Raw genomic sequence first — 16,960 nt, 5'->3', positions numbered from 1 at the left:
TTGTGAATTTCCCACGAGTTTCCCAGTTTACCCGGAGAGGGTGTAAAACCATTAAAGGGGACACGGGGAAACAGGATCCACCCCAGCACGCCGAAGATCCCGCGGGGCCGGATCAGCCAAGCGGGCAGATTTAAGCCGCGGTCCAACGGCCGGATGATCTTCACAGATGTGGTCATAAAACTGTCACCCTTCCTTCGTGGTTCCACCCCCGCCTGTGGCAGCGGACCCACGACCAGAGAAATCTTCAGACGGCACGCGTTCCCCTTTCGACCGCTCAAAACCCTCAGTTTCTTTGACTCCCTTCCCCCCCATAGCCCAAACAAATTTTCCGGTTCTTTGATGTTTATCCATCTACCGACATTTTGCGGGAAGCTACAGGCGTACCACGGGCGACGGGGGAGTGTGGTCCCCCAGTGGGTTGGATGTCAGATTTATGACCGAATCCATGAGGTGGCAGGTCGTTGGACAGGCAGGTCGCTTAAAGTCGTTACAGGCTTCAAAGTCGTTACAGGCATTGCCCCGACATGGGCAGTAATTATTTACATTACTTTTTTGTACATAGGTTCATGTTTTATTTGCATGGCTCGACTCACAAAGATGGGGAGTTCTTGTACATTTGCCCCGTCGGGGCCAGCAGAACTGACAAAATGAACAAAATAAGATAACTGACTAAAATAAAATTAACATTTAATATATATGGCCGTGGAGGAGGAGGAAGGCCCATTAGGCTATTTAACTAACAAGATGAAAGGATGGCAGATGGATGTGATTTAGTTAAGTTATTTAATTGATGTTTTTATTATATAATTGTAGTTCTATGTTATTTATTGCTTGCAGTTCTATTTAGATGAATGGAGAAAAAGTTGATATATTGCTATTGTTTTCATGTTTATAGATTTTAAGTTTTTAACTATTTCCTCCCACCCCTAACCTCATCTCATTACATTTCATCGTAGTATCGGAACCCCAGGTTAAAATTGCATGTTTACTATTATTATCTCTTTTCTATTGCAGGTGTGGATGGGGACCGGACCAATGGGAGTCGGGGGCCCCCGGGCTATAAGTATATGTTTTTATTTATTTTTTTAAAATTTATTATTTATTAATCTAATTTTAATTAATCCAACCCACCCCCCAGCTGGCAGTGGTAGCCAAGCCGGGGGGCTTATTTTTTAAGAAATTTTTCTGTCCTGTGTTCCGATGGACTTAGAAAAAGATGGAAATTTGAGATGAAATCGAGCCAGGGGGTGGGAGTCGGGCGACAACCTCCCCAACACGGTCACAGAGCAGAAAAAAAAAAAAAAAAAAAAAAAAAAAAAACACGACATCACACGAAAATACACAGAGTAACACAAATCATACAGAAAGACAGGTAAGCACAAATGAAGAAACACGGAAGTAATTTTTAAAAACATTACACACAAGTTACAAAACAACACTAAGACAAAACAGAAATGGACAGGACATCACACACAAAACACCAAAAAACGTGTTGGTCCAATTCCTTTTAAATGTATCTGTTACCGTTAAAGTATATAATGCAGTTATTTCATAGAATACCTAATTATTCCATGAAATAACTGATCGTGTCCGTTAAAGTGTGTAATATGTTATTAATTTGACACTTTAACTAGTTATTCTATGAAATAACTAGGTATTCCATAACTTAACTAATGAGAGACAGTTAAAGTGTAAAATAAACAATTTATCTAACATGAAATTAAACTAATGATAGACAATTAAAATGAAAAAGAAGCAATTTATCTAATTTATGCAGCGTAAAAATGGTATTTATGGAAACGTACCCTAAAATCATTTGTTACAACAAGGATTACTAAAATGACACTTGGAATTACAAAGAACATTATTTCTAAAACAAAAACATTTTTTTATTTCTAAAACAAACAAACAAAAACATAAATGCAGTAGGGGTGGAAGGTAAATGTATTTGTCGTGGAGATATATGATATAGATTATTTTACACTTTAACGGGCTGCAGATCGTTATTCTATGAAATAACTAGTTAAACCATGAAATACAAGAGAGTTTTACACTTTAACGGACACGATCAGTTATTTCATGGAATAAATAGGTATTCTATAAAATAACGGATTTCATACTTTAACGGTAACATATCAACAACAACAAAAAAAAAAGATAATAAGAACAACAACAACAAAAAAGCTAATAACAACAACAACAAAAAAAAAGATAATAATAAAGTCCCAGTATAAAATTCAAATATTAAAAGAAAGTAAAAGCAGGCGTGGAACCCGGATCTGCTGAGGTACATGGGGGATGAGTGATAGTTTGAGGATGAAAGTAAATGCCAGCTATGGAAGTGCTGCCTTGTCGCTATCTTATTTGTTACTGATTTGGACAGTTGCGGTTTGTCTTATGTGTTTATTTTTTAATCTTTTTTTTTTTTTTTTTTTTGCGGAGAACGGCGTGTAAATAATTAAAATAACCATAAAATGCTTTAGGTTAAAATATAATAATAAATATGTCGATGATTAAAAACAATGAATCAATAAAACAGATGAATGAATTGTTTGTACAATGAATATATACACAATGAAAGTGAGAATATATATTGTTACGAAATTTCCCGGGGTTCGTTTGGATAGTGGATGTTATATGGTGTGGAGAACACTCAATCACCAGGCGGCAGTAGAAAATAAAACAACGACGTTTATTTACACGAAGACACACAGGACAGCACAAAGGCGACAACTATATACAGCACAGAAGACGATTATCTTCAGCCGAGACGTGCAGCATACAACAGTATACACAGCAGCTCTACTCCGTCGCTGCTCCGCTAGTCCCTGGAAGACGATTTCTTCACCGTCACTTCCGACTACTCTTCGACTCCACTGGTCCACGACTCGACTCACCACCGGTTCACACTACTATGCTCTGCCGCTTCCGACTTCTTCTCAATTCACCGTCCCGGTTCACGACTCGACTCACCACTGCTGGGTCACGACACAATTCCCCACGACGACTCTGGTTCACTCTACTGTGCTCTGCTCTGCCGCTTCCGACTTCTCCTCCATTCACCGCTCCGGTTCACGACTCCCCGGCAGCTGCGGCTGCTTCCTTTTATAGGTCTCATTAGGCGGAGCTAGACGCCTCTCAACCAATCAGGAGCGTTCGAGAGGTATCTCCGTTCCTACTCGACGGATCGGGAAAATTCTCAATGTTTCGGGTATAATATATTTTGGCGCCAAAGTCGCCAAGTTTGTCGCCAAGCTCTGGGACCTCCTATGGAACCCACTATGCTGGGAAGCCGCATCGCAGGTTCGTAACAATAATTAACTATGATGAATGAATAAATATATGTGCATGAGTGTGGGGTGAAATAAAATTTTATGTACACTATGTCCCAACATTAAAAGTACGTTGAATAAAAATTTGTTATATAAGTCAATTAAATAAACATTTAATAAAATTCATAAACATCCATAAAAATTTTTCAATAAAATCCCTCTAAGTCAAAGTTACATTTAAAATTAAATATAAAACTTTAAAAATTTTATAAAAATCTTATTTTTTATTTTTTGGGGTGCTCAGAGGTGTGGATGGTGTGGTTCTCAGTCATATAATAAAAATTCCATAGAATTTTAAAACAATATTTATAATGATATTAAAACTTATCCTTTGAATTCTTAATTAATTATACAACCCATAGTGATTGATCCAAATAAAATTTAGAATAGCGTATAATTAGATTATAATGTTAGATTTGTATATATTGTGATGTAATGCATAATGCATTGCGCTCCACTACTTAAATGGATTGTTTAAGTTGTATAAAGATATTTAGATAAAATATTCTATATTTAGTCAGTCTTATAATAAATCATTAAAAAATCCTTCAAGTAAGTCGGTTGTCTGCAATTTTGTACAAAAGTAAAATGCCATTCAATTTGGACCGAAATTCGCAACAATACCATGAAATTAAAGTATCCATTAAAAAACTCTTGCTTCAGGTGAAGAATTAGTAACAGTGTTGTGAAGTTGAGAAATATCATAACTTATTTTAAGTTCTTCATCCTCTTCTTCAGATGGATGAAGTGCGATTAGGTCGGGACTTTTGGGTGTGCCACCAAAAATGGACGTTAAGCTCAGTGAGCAACACCTTGAATTGTAAGTTCCAAAACAAGGAGAAATCCTGTGGAGAAAGGCCATGTTTTGAGAGTTGTAGTTTCAAATGCTTTCCAGATTTTGATTTATTTCTTTTAGGTTTGTCAGGTTTCAATCTCATTGTTTGTGGAATGTTCTTTTTCTGAATCAGTTGACTTTTCAAGTGTTTTTGTCTGTGTGAATACATAATTTGGACAAGAACAGTTTACAAAAAAACTGCTTCTGTACCTCAGAGGCATAAATTAAACCAGGCGTAGGTGTTTGAGCGAGGATTTTACGTCTAGCTTCAGGATAGATAAGTCATATCCGTGCCCGAAGGCACACGGATAAAGAAAACTGAATAACCGGACAGCCGCAACAGCAACATTAGCGTAAACTGTGTTGGAGTCCTAAGGGCCATCACCGGATATGATACATCTCCGAAGGAAGTACGTTCCCATCATCGATGGGAGGAGCCAGATTCCTCCACCTATTTATGTACCCGCCAGGTTAGCGAGATCCAACCACCATACCGGAGGCATCTCATCTTCTTTTCGAGGTGCCCCCCGGGGGGGTTAAGGATAGATAATCATATCATTGACTCTCCGACCTTCCCGAAGGCACACGGATAAATAATACTGGATGACCGGACCGCCGCAACAGCACAACACTGGCGGGAACTGTGGTTGAGTCCTAAGTGCCATCACCGGCCACAGTACAACCCTTCCCGAAGGAAATACGTCCCGTCATCGATGGGAGGAGCCAGATCCTACCCCTTTTTGTGTACCCTCCAGGGTGGCGAGATCCAACCACCCTACCGGAAGCATTTCGAGGTGTCCCCCCCCCCGTGGGTTTACAGGATAGGTAATGTTTTCTTTGAATTCAAGAGCGGTTATTTGTTTTCGAGTATCCAGCGTTTGCATAGTCGCGAAAAGGAAGCATGATCATCACCACAATTGACGCACTTTTCCGGCGAAGGGCACTGCTAGTTTTGATGATCTTTTTTCGGCACATCGGGCACAAGTTACTGTCCCACGGCATTTAACTTTGGAGTGGCCGAAACGTTTACATTGGATAAATATCAAGAGATTGAGTATATATGCTCTGAGAGGTAATTTATATAGCTGGCATATATAAAATCAGGCATTTTGGGGAATGGAAGGTAAGGATGAGATGTTTCGTATTAATGAGTTGCCCATTCCACCGAATGGTCATGCGGTGCTCATGAGTTACTCCTTGGCGTTGCAATTCTTTAGATATTTCTTCAAGAAGAACATTGTATAGCTCTCCACAGTTTATGACGCCTTTCGAGTAATTTATTGACGAGTGAGGGGAAACAGTAACAGCTATTGTAGCTAAAGCTTTTAGTTTGGTTACTTGCTGGGATTGCTTCTTAGAATTAACTTCTATAATAACTTCTTAGAATTAACTTCTATAAATATTGAAAATATATTAAAATATTTCAACTTTTATGAATAATTTATAATTGAAATTTTTTGAAAAATAAAGCTTAAATATTCAGATTTGAAAATTCATAATTTTTATCACTATTTTTTATATACATTCTTAAAAAAACGCTTTTATCATTCTTAAATAGGAATCAGAAGAATTTTCATTATAAATTTTAAGACAGTTTTTGCATATTATTTCCTTTCGTTTTTCTCAAAAATATCGTTGCATAAACCTAATTTTATAACATATTAAAATTTAAAAGATATATATCTGAATAACTTAATTAGTTAATCTGTAAAAATGGCTGCAACAATTTCGATCAAATTCTATATTTAGATAAGATTTTAATTTTATCCATGAAGGTGTCCTTTCTGAAAAAACGGAATTTTACAAAAGAAAAAAAAACAAAAAAAAAAAAACTGAATATTGACATGTGCTTCAGACTTCCATATATTTTTCCAATGTCCGATCCGTGTTTGCAATTCAATTAAACATTGCTTATAACTTTAAACGAGCCGTAAGATAGAGTTTTATTTACAGTTTAAGAAAAGAAATACCGAACGGAACTTGGTCTTCCAGGTACTATAACTCATTTATTAACTTTTTAAAACATTAATAATTTACTTTTCTTCTTCAAACTACCTAAAACGGAGCATATGTTCACAATCTCGCACCACCTGTTTCGGTTGAGCATTAACTGTATTCATATAATAGGACTTATAAAAATCACGTTTAGCAAAAATTCTGATTAAAAATTTTAATTAATTTAACTAACAATAGGAAAGAGAGAATTCCCTTCTGTCTATCTCCCCCTACCAACGATGTGCTTCGTGCACGGTGTTGGGGTGGAGTGCCGTATCAAATGTCTATCTCCCCCTGCACCCTTCCTCAATCATCCATCATGACATCTGGTAGCATCCTATTCATCGGCCACGGTAATAAACATATCTGCTGCTTTACAGGCTTGAATAACATATCTTTTGTTATACTACATTTGATGTCTCTACAGAGGATGGTTACAATGGAATACGGATGCAAGGGAAATATGGTGCAGATCCTCATGTTACCCTTTAATTCCAAGCTATTCCCCCTCAAGAATATCTCTTTGTTTGGTAGCAGGAGGCTCTGTTCTTTGCGGTTACGAAAAAAAAAAAAAAAATGACCTCTTCTACAGATAGTTTGTTACACACGCATGGACGAAGATGTCAGTTATCATTAAGATATGGATATTTTCCCCTCTCTTTTAATAAGAGATAGAACATACACATTTTTTTTTTCTTTCTTTGGTGGGCTTAACTCCATCCATTATCTTGCAGGGATTTTTATATTGTGTGCTATCGAGACTACCCAAAGCAGTTGTCGAGAGTTTTGTAACTGAAATGTGTGTCAAAAGGCTTCTAAATATTTGAAAATAAATATTTGTAAACATCCTCCGTAATCTTTTGTTTATACCTCGAGAAACATTTTTTATGTCATTTCCCCCCCCCCTTTGCTATTTTTATTTTAGTTATGGAATGAGGGTTTTTCCTTCGACGGCAAGCGAGAGAGCTAAGCTATCACCGTTTTATTTGCTTCTCATGGACAGCCAAAAACCCCATGTACTGTGCACCACCCGTCTTATCTGTACATGGCAACAAATAAGACGAGTGATGCACTATGATCCCCGGCGTATCCATCGGCTAATAGCTTGCCAACTGACGGGTTAGTCTGCTAAGAATCAAACAAAGCAGTCACTTTTTAAACTTTGTGTTGAAGAGAAACGGCATGACTCTCAGCATAAAGGTTCCAGCTAAGTTGGATGCCGAGTCTAGGAATGCCCAGCTTCGGTGGCTGCTTTTCCTTGTTGGGCTACTCATTCGAGTCCTTTTTTTTAGAATTCCATTGGAAATTTATTTAAAACATGTTTCATACTATTAATTGTTCTTTTCAATTGATAATTAAAGAATGAAATGGTCCTATTATCTTGTGTTTGGTGCAGCATAGTCAAATATAGCTCTTGCTCCAGAAAACACAACTCAACCAACCAACCTTGTTGAGCTACGCAGTGTCGTTGGGCCTGAATATATGGTTCCAAAATCCAAATCTCTCCTCAATAGGCATCACAAAGACTTTAACTTGACTCAATATTTTACCTTTTGATTCATACTTTATTATAAAGCGTCTTTTGAAAGGAAAAAAATGAAGCATTTAACACCGTTTCTCCATGTCTCACGCAGAATGCCATTACATTGTCTCCATCCGAAAAAATGCGTTCTGGTAATTTGCTGGTTGAAGTTTGCTTTTAATAGCAATCCCAACAAATCATTAAATTAAAAGTTTTAGTTACCATTAATGTAACTGTCCATCCTTACATTTCATTAAATTATTCAAGGGGTGTCACACATGTGGAGGAATGTTCAATGCTCCTTTAGAGGAGATGTTTTAAGATGAAATCTCAAGGAATAACGCATATTTGTCAGATTTCTATTCGGAGGGATAGACAACTTCTTCCCACAAAACATTACGTCCTTACATTCCATAGTCTCACGACATCATATATGTAGGATATATACAATTACAGGTTTGATAATACATTTCAAATCAGTTTAAATATTTTTAATGCCGTCGTTTCGGCCTTTCGATGACTAATTGCCACAGGACACTCACTTGCGCCCACTGTGCAGAAAAATGTCATGATAATCAGTAATATTGTGCACAAGAAACGTGCATAAACGGCGTAGGTAATCATACATCCTCCTCCTGAATAGGCGAATGCTGGCAATTAGAATCATATATCAATTAAATTGAAAGAAAACGCACATTGATGATCCTTTACATGATTGATTTATTCATTTCAGTTTTCTTGCATAAAATCTGAAGTGAATAAAATTTATCTCAATTTTTTTTTCTGTTGCAGCAATAAGTGTGCCTGTGCTTTCAATTGTATCACAATTGTTTATAGTTTCACTTTAGAAATTTGATGTACAGATATCAGATGTGATGTTTATTAAAACGGCTATTAATTTTTCTCTATAATAAAGTAAATGTAGACTTCTTTTCCTTTAAATGTATTCACTTATATGTTTCTTTTGTGATTAATTCAGCCATCTATTTTATGATCCTCTCATTTTATATTACTAAAATAATTGCTCTTTGTTCGTTCAGAAAAAGGCATAATGGTTGCAATTATTACAAAATCTGTTTCCGTAATGGGGAAATTCCAAGATACTAATTAATTATGTTAATTAAATCGGTTTATCAGTTCCCCAATCTAAATTAACATGTCAATTGAAATATTCCCTGGATGCCAGTTTTGTTAAAATGCGAAAATGCATACTCAAGATATTCAGATGTCCCCTTCTCCTTTATTTTTATTGTTGTTGTGCAACTTTCGGTAATAAATTCATTTCGTTCTCTATGTTTTTTTTTTGTTGTTGTTGTTTTTTTTTCAATGAAACTTGAGAGAGGGAAGGAGGAGGAGAGGGCGGTCCAGCCTTCTTATATATCATTGTTTTTTTTTGCCAATTTTTTAATTTTTATTACAGAAATATTCAGTTTTAAAATGGAATCCATTGAGAAGCGGAATACTTATGAAGGATCTTCATAATTTAATTAATCATGAATGATTAAAATTCCTTTTTTTGGAAGGGGGATTATTTCTGTCAGTTCATGCTTTTGCATTTTGAGCCCCAGATTTGATAGACATACACGCACACACACACAAATTTCTACCATTTGTTAACTCACTTTTCTTAGTTTTTAAAAACTTTATTCAATTTCGTATATTACAAATGCAGAAAAAACAGCAAATTATATCAATGATTTAATTACATTGTCAAAACATGAACGCTAATTGATAATGACATATCTATTAGATATTCATGTAACAATTAAAGCTGAAATTTGTACTGATACATATATTGTACTTAGAGAGCTACACAACTTGTCTTAGACATCAAAAAGTTATACCATTAAGGTAATAATGGGCATATATGACCCAGTTTGCAATTTTGGATAAAAATTTAAAAAAAATATGCCATTCCAAGATTTAAAAGTGCACCCTACCATTTTTCTTTGAAAATATTAATAGATGAGTTCTTTAACTTCGCTTATTTCTTTTAAGAAAATATCATGATATTGATGAAATAAAAAAAAAGGTCAATACAAATTATTTAGTGACTTATTTCGAGTAGCTCTCTATGAAAATAAATAATTGAAATCTATTTTTCATAATAACCAAAGACGAGTGTTATATTTTGCAAATTAACTATTTTCCCCAGATTTTCTTTTAAGAATGTCATAAAATGCTTATTGCATATCTTACAGTTAAAACTTTAAGCTATTTAAATTAAAGCTAATTAAAAGAGTGTATATTTTGCAGATTTAGCAGGTATGGAGATACTTATTCATGGCAATTATGTCCCATGATAATTCTCCTAACAGAGCCAATCTTCCACTGCACAATTTTATTGGAAAACTGGCTTAAACGATGAGAGATCAAACTTGATGTGGAGAAAATTGAAAAAATTCTTCTCTGCACAAAGAAATAACAACTGGTCAAAAATCCAGATACATGACATTGACGGGGAAAATGGTATAAAATACTTATAGATGGTTTTAGATAAAAAATTAAATCTTAATAACCATATTATGTATATCAGAGAAAATTACAATCTGGTTTTCAGAACCCAATATCTGCTTATCTGCAGAAACGGTCTTGTCTTTAGATTAGTTAAACTGTACATGCCCGTATTAGGTTGGCTTAGGTTACAATAGGTCAAAAATAGGCCTTGTTGCTGACAGAAAGACCGTTTGTACTTTACAAATCTGTATTGTTGCTTCCCAGCACGACTAGTTGAGTCACTGAAAAGACCGTTTTACGATCAGCTCTGTTATGGATGCAGACCGGATGCTGAATCGGTAATCCCAGGGTTTGGCGACATCTGGCGACGAATTTGGGAACTTTGGCGACAAACCGGAAGATACTAGAATCTTACAGAATTTTGGCGATAGAGTCAATAGAAACTGAGATATGCTTGATTGTTCCAGAACCTTCTCTGCCCTGATCTGGGAAATGTAAAATGCCTGTAGTCCTACCCGAAAACAGTCGTGTATACAGCGTGAAAACAGTCGTCGAGAGGTTTAGAGTTGCATAGCGAGTCAACGGCAAATCAGTTGGATCAATCCAGTGAAACGCGAGCGTTGAGTGGAGCTCAAGCGATTGGTGAATTAAGCAGCGTGCCGAATCTTGGAGTTTATTATAGAAGCAGCATACAGTCGAGTGAGGAGAGCACACTTCATAGCAGTGTTCATTTTAGTTCTGGCAGCTTGCTTCATCTGAAGCACTTTGTATTTCAGAGCTGCGGTAAATGCTCTACTAAGAACTACTAAGCCATTGGGAAGATGTCCTGCTTCGACACACAGATTACCTGCAAGGAAAGGAAGTATTAATTATGCTTTGCAGATGCTAACGACCAATAAAAGATTAAAAGGTTTGATATAAAGAATTCGGATATCAAAATTTAGATATTCAGATATGAAGCATCTGCAAAATAATTGAGAAAGAATTGGTAAAAAATTATTAAGTAAAGAATTTTGAGAATAGCAAATTCATGATGATGATGTCGTGTCCGCGTTGCAACGGAAAGGGGAATGCAGTAGTTTCTGAGATAGTCCCTAAACGGTAGTGGGACTCATCCGTACCGGTCATAAAAATCCAATAAATCACACGTGACTCTTTGAAAAAAAAGGGGGTAAAGAGTGATTACTCAGTCTAGGTTTGCTAAAAAACATGTCATCTGTTGGCAAGAGTATTTGGCGAGAAAATACATTGGTATTATTTTAATTTTGAGGTTTAAACATAAGGAAAAAGCTTGTTAGTTAAAGTAAAGTTAAACATAAGAACCTCCTTTGAGCACCCGAGGGCAGAAGTCTGACTTCCAGTTCATATGCAGATGACACTCATACACACGTTTGCGCAACCCCTTTTTTACATGGGGGGGGGGGCTCTTTCACACCTAACAGATAAAACATAGAGTAAAGAACAAGAACCATACCATACAAGAACAAGAACCATAAGGAACATAGAGCATAGAACCATGCCCGAACCAGGATTCAAACCCGGGACCCCCAGATCACGTGGAAGACGCGCTACTCCAAAGCCAATAATTTGTTAAAATGATATAAATTGTTTATATATTTGCAAAATTGCTTTATTATCACTGATTCACCTACAACGTAATTATTTCTATGAGCATGAGCAGATAATATAATTTAGTTTATGGTAACTTATTCCCTGTAATAAAATACAATGAAAGAGAAATGTGTTTCCTTCCCTCATAAATATGTCTTAATATTTAAAAAAATTACTTTAGACTTTAAAGTCTATGGTTTTTATTTGGTTTGCAGTTTGTTTCCTACAATGTTTTGTTTTTCTTTGCAGTAATAATGTAAATATATTTGCAGACCATAGAAATATATTAAGAATTTTTTTCATTACTATGTTTATTATCACAATAATGTTCAAATAAGATTTCAAAATTTAAATAATTTTCAAATAGTTTTAAAACAATTTTCTCGGATTTTCAAATGCAATAAAAACATTTTAAAACTCAAAACAAAGTTTAAAAATAATAATATAATTATGCTCAATAGCATTTTACAATAGCATTTTATTAAAAAATAATTCAATTAATCTACAAACCACTCAGATTCTCCTCTTGTCAAAATCAATATATATAAAAAAAAATGACAAATAATTATATTCTTAAGAAAAATATTAACTTTTATCCTCAACTAAAAAAAAAAAATAGTTACATAGATATATTGATTAAAGGGTAGTGTTAACCATATGACACATTCCCCCAGCTCACCCCCGTTCTAACGAATGCCGAAGAAAAAAAAGCGCTTAACGATTCCTGTAATAAGTTTCTTCAACGCGAATTATATATAAAAAAAATGATGGGTCAAATTTATAATACGCAGGTTAAAAAAATTTATTAGATGTAAATTTGAGGCCACGAAAATACAAATGTTTTTCAGCTTTTTTTTTCTGCACCAAATAATTTCAATAAGAAACATGCAAATCATTATTTATTCGTATTCATATCGAATGTTTCAGAAGAATTTACATTACCACATAGCTCGGTGAATTTTGAAAGCTATGATCATTAAAGTGAATGTTTGATGGTATAAAACAAATTAAAATATTTTCCAATGATACCATCAATACTGTTAAACAACACGAAATTGTATTCTGAAAGACGCATTATTTTTAACTTCCATCAAGAATTTAAATGAAATTTGGAAATTAATTTCATTGCCTCGAACAAATACTAAATGTGATTTAATGGACCAATCGAAAATAAAATCTCTAAAATTTAATGTTATTTATTGCGATTTAATTAGTTTAAAAATTTCGAATTTGTTCGGAAAAAAAATCAGAAATTAACATTATCACAAATAGTCCAGTATATTTTGAATGAATATTTAATTATAATAAACAAATTAAAATATCTTCCAATGGATACGATTCGACTCCAAGAATTAAAGTACAACATAGATTTGTATTCCGAGCGAAGCATTATTTTTAACTTCCATTAACAATTTAAATGACACTTGGAAGTTCATTTCATTGCCATGTACAAATATTAAATCTGATTTAATGATTCAATTGAAAATAAGATGCCTAAAATTTAATTCTAATTTACACGCTAATTTATTGCCATTTAATTAGTAAAAAAATACTCGGATTTGTTTGGAGAAAAAATTTGGAAATTTACTTCAAATAGTCCAGAATATTTTGAAAGCTGTTATCATTAAAATGAATGTTTAATTATAATAAACAAATTAAAATATCTTCCATTGAATATTGTTAAACTACAAGAAATAAAATTACAACATGGACTTGTTTTTCAAATGAGACATTCTTTTAAAATTCCATTAACAATTTAAATGAAACATGGAAGTTCATTTAATTGCCTCGAACAAATATTAAATTTGATTTAACGAACAAATCGAAAATAAAATCCCAGAAATTTAATTCTGATTTACACGCTAATTTATTGCCCTTTAATTAGTTCACAAAAATTCGGAAATTTACGTTACCACAAATAGTCCAGTAAATTTTGAAAGCTATTATCATTAAAATGAATGTTTAATTATAATAAACAATTTAATTAACATTAACAATAACAATAACAATAACATTAACAATTTAAAAGGAACTGGGAAGTTCATTTTATTGCCTCAAACAAATATTAAATTTGATTTAATGTACCAATCGAAAATAAAATTTACAAATTTAAATCTAATTTGTACGCTAATTTATTAATCATTTAATTAATTAAAAAAAGAACGCATCCATGTGGAGGATTGAGATTTACCATGCTTGAGATTTACCATGCCTTAGCCATAAATAACATTCATAATAGTATCATTTCTAGTCAAAAATGAGATTCATAAAATGAATATATGCAAATATATCATATGAGGGTATCGCTTTTTTATTTTATTTTACTATTAAGAAAGAGCGCTCATAAACGAGGGCTACCTTCTTCAAGCAATCGATAACGGCTCATAATGTTTTATTCTTGGCGTGTAAATAAAATTGGCGTAAGTGCTTTGTCGCCAAGCAACCGTACAGCAAGCGCGGCTTCCATTACTACCGAAATAAAATCTATCCTCCATATCAACTATTTTCCCCTTTCGCTTAATAAATAAGGTTATTTTTTTAGCATAATTCATGATTCCACAAAATCACATCTCCTCAAATTAAATTAGACGATTGTTTTAAACAAAATTTTACAAATGCATTAAAGTAGAAAAAAGTTGTTAAAAAATTGACGATACCTATTTGGAATCTGTTCTTTCAAAAGTGGTAGCGTCTACTCTATTCTATATCAGAAGTAAATACAATGTAGATCGGAATAGTTAAGTGGTTGCGCGTTGGGATAGTAAAATAGTAGACAAGTGAAAGCAACAGGCGATGGCAACCTACCAATCATATCCCATGAACTTTCAAGCTTTTCCATTATTTGCAGGGTAGGTTAGAAAGTCCCTTCGTCCCCCTCTATGGACCCTCTTCCTGGAAAACAAAATTAAGATAATTTCTAACCCCAATCCAACTTCCAAAATACTGCAACCTGAAGAGATAATAATTTATCATTTTTAGTAATTTATGTATCATATTTAACTTTATATTACCCATACACTTTCAAATAAATCTAAATATTTGGTAATTCTGAAGTTTTCTGCCTTTTTCGACTCAAGTTTTGTGACGTATCTCCACAAACGTTTGCATTCAGTGGCATGACCAAGGAACTTCAGTGGCGAAGTAATAAACATAGCCAGGAATAAATTTCAATGCAAAAAGAAGTGCTAAGCGTCGAAATTATAAGCAATACATTTTTTGTTGTGTAAAAATAATAGAATGGATAAAATAACAAATTATTAATTGGATATTTAGAATGCTATTTGAGGCAGGATTGATTTACTGGAAATTCGAATCACAAAATAATAATAATAATAATAATAAAAAAAAGAAATAGTTTGTTTTTTGTATTAAAAAAAAAAAACGTCAATTGAAAACGAATTTTTCTCCGAGAATTCTATTCTGTCTCATAAACTAATTTAATATAAGTTCTTCAAGTCATAAAGATAAATACCATATTTTAATTGCAGCACTGTATTTGATAAGTTGAAGACCTAAATCTTTTTACTTTATTTTTGAAAAATACAGCATTTTAACCTTCATTTAATTTCGAAGTTAGCACTTCCGAATTTTTAAGAAATTAATGTAAGAAAATTTGTAACTATGAAGAATTTTTTGTATACTTTCACAACGTGGGGCTTTTTGTGTTCGATATAGTGAACAGTATCAATCATAAATTTGGAATTTTTTTCTTTTTCCAGATGTATAATGTCCGGATTTATAATAACAGTAAAATTTTTCTGCCAAGGACCTATTTCAAATTTCATTTATATAGTTAGTTACGCTTTTCGAATTAGCGTATCCAATGGTGAAGCCACAGGCGCTAACTTATTCTGTGGTCCCCTTATGTATAAATTGTATTGATGGTTAGAAAGTAACATGAATTAAACTTATTTGCACTTTTAAATTCATCTTTATGCTTATTTTATTTATGTGATATATATATAACACATATTTTTTCCCTTTGGTAGTTTTTAAAATGAGATTTTGATGTGGATTCTTTACACGTATCGATTTAGGAAAGGGAATTAATTATATGTATCTTTTAAAAGAATTTGCTTAGAATGACAAGTTTTTATTCCTTCACTCGAAGTCTCGGAACTCGAAGTCAACAGTTTTACAGAGCTTCTGTACCATTAATTAAATAAAAATGATGGAATTATATCAGGAAATAAGAGAGCATTTTCGAATGAAGTTAATACGAGTTAAATTATGATAAAAATTAGGAAATTAAGTAGGATTTAATTTAGATTTAGATATATTATTACATATATATATTACCAAAAAAAAGCCTCACATTTTAACACAGAATAATTTAAAAAAATATATGTAATTCTTTAAAATTAATTATCTTTCCTTTTTAAAGATGAAATTTTTATGAAGCATTTGGGGTCTTTAAAAATATTTAATGCTTAAACATTTTTTAAAAAAACATGTACTTTCCATAAATAAATTTTTAAAAAAGGATGAAAAATTCCCTATATTTTGAGATCCGTATTTTCATGCGTATTTTTTTCAAGGAATTAAGTGTTCGTGTTAAATTATGTAAGAGTTCTGAAATTTGCCGAAACAATTTATGATTTGAATTACTGATTCATAATGCTTATCTGTATTTAAAGAGAATAATATTTTAACATTTTTGGAATGAAGATGTCTCTTTATTTAAATGTAACTCACTTAAATTAAATACTTCTAAAAAAAAATTCCGAATCTAAATACTATTTGCAGAAAATATAAGAAAAAAAAATTAAAGCAGCCAGGGAAATTAGTAAAAAAAAAAAAAAAAAAAAAAAAAAAATCGTTTTCAAGGGGAAAAAAAAAAAAAAAAAAAAAAGCGCCATAGAGACAAGATTTAAGGAGCGGCTTTTAAGCTTCAATAATTTGGTTTTAATAAATGTTAGTATTCAACCATTCAGCAAATAGTAAATCTATTTCTGTTGAATAATAAATACCGTTCCTGCGATTCTTTTTTTTTTTTTACCAAAATCATAAAATTTTCATAATATATAATTATATGAATGTTTTTATACTAAATGAATTTGTTTATAATTTTTTTTTATGTTGGAAATAATCCTAAGAATCCACAAAGTAAGTTCTAAGAATAATATGTCTAAAGATTTTTTGTTTTCCTGGGATCTTATACTGGAGAATTTAACTAATAGTATTATGAAATTTTAAAATAATTGGGTT

General features: G+C 33.0%; 1 protein-coding gene across 2 annotated transcripts in view; it reads right to left on the bottom strand.

Annotated features, from left to right (window-relative positions):
• Nucleotides 1-9,463: 9,463 nt before the first annotated feature.
• Nucleotides 9,464-16,960, bottom strand: part of LOC129989433 (gastrula zinc finger protein XlCGF57.1-like) — a 38,326-nt gene continuing 30,829 nt past the window's right edge. The window contains exons 4-5 of one of the 2 annotated variants that reach the window (XR_008785771.1): nucleotides 14,558-14,644; nucleotides 9,464-10,988 (exon numbers count right to left, since the gene is read on the bottom strand). The gene's annotated coding sequence lies outside the window, so the exon portion shown is untranslated. The remainder of the gene's footprint in view (nucleotides 10,989-14,557; nucleotides 14,645-16,960) is intronic. The other variant, XR_008785770.1, reaches the window with a different exon arrangement.

The sequence above is a fragment of the Argiope bruennichi genome, chromosome 10 (assembly GCF_947563725.1).
Source record: "Argiope bruennichi chromosome 10, qqArgBrue1.1, whole genome shotgun sequence".
Lineage (NCBI taxonomy): Eukaryota > Metazoa > Arthropoda > Arachnida > Araneae > Araneidae > Argiope > Argiope bruennichi.
The sequence above is the reverse complement of the archived record's forward strand: the minus strand, read 5'-3'. Positions and strand labels throughout refer to the sequence as shown.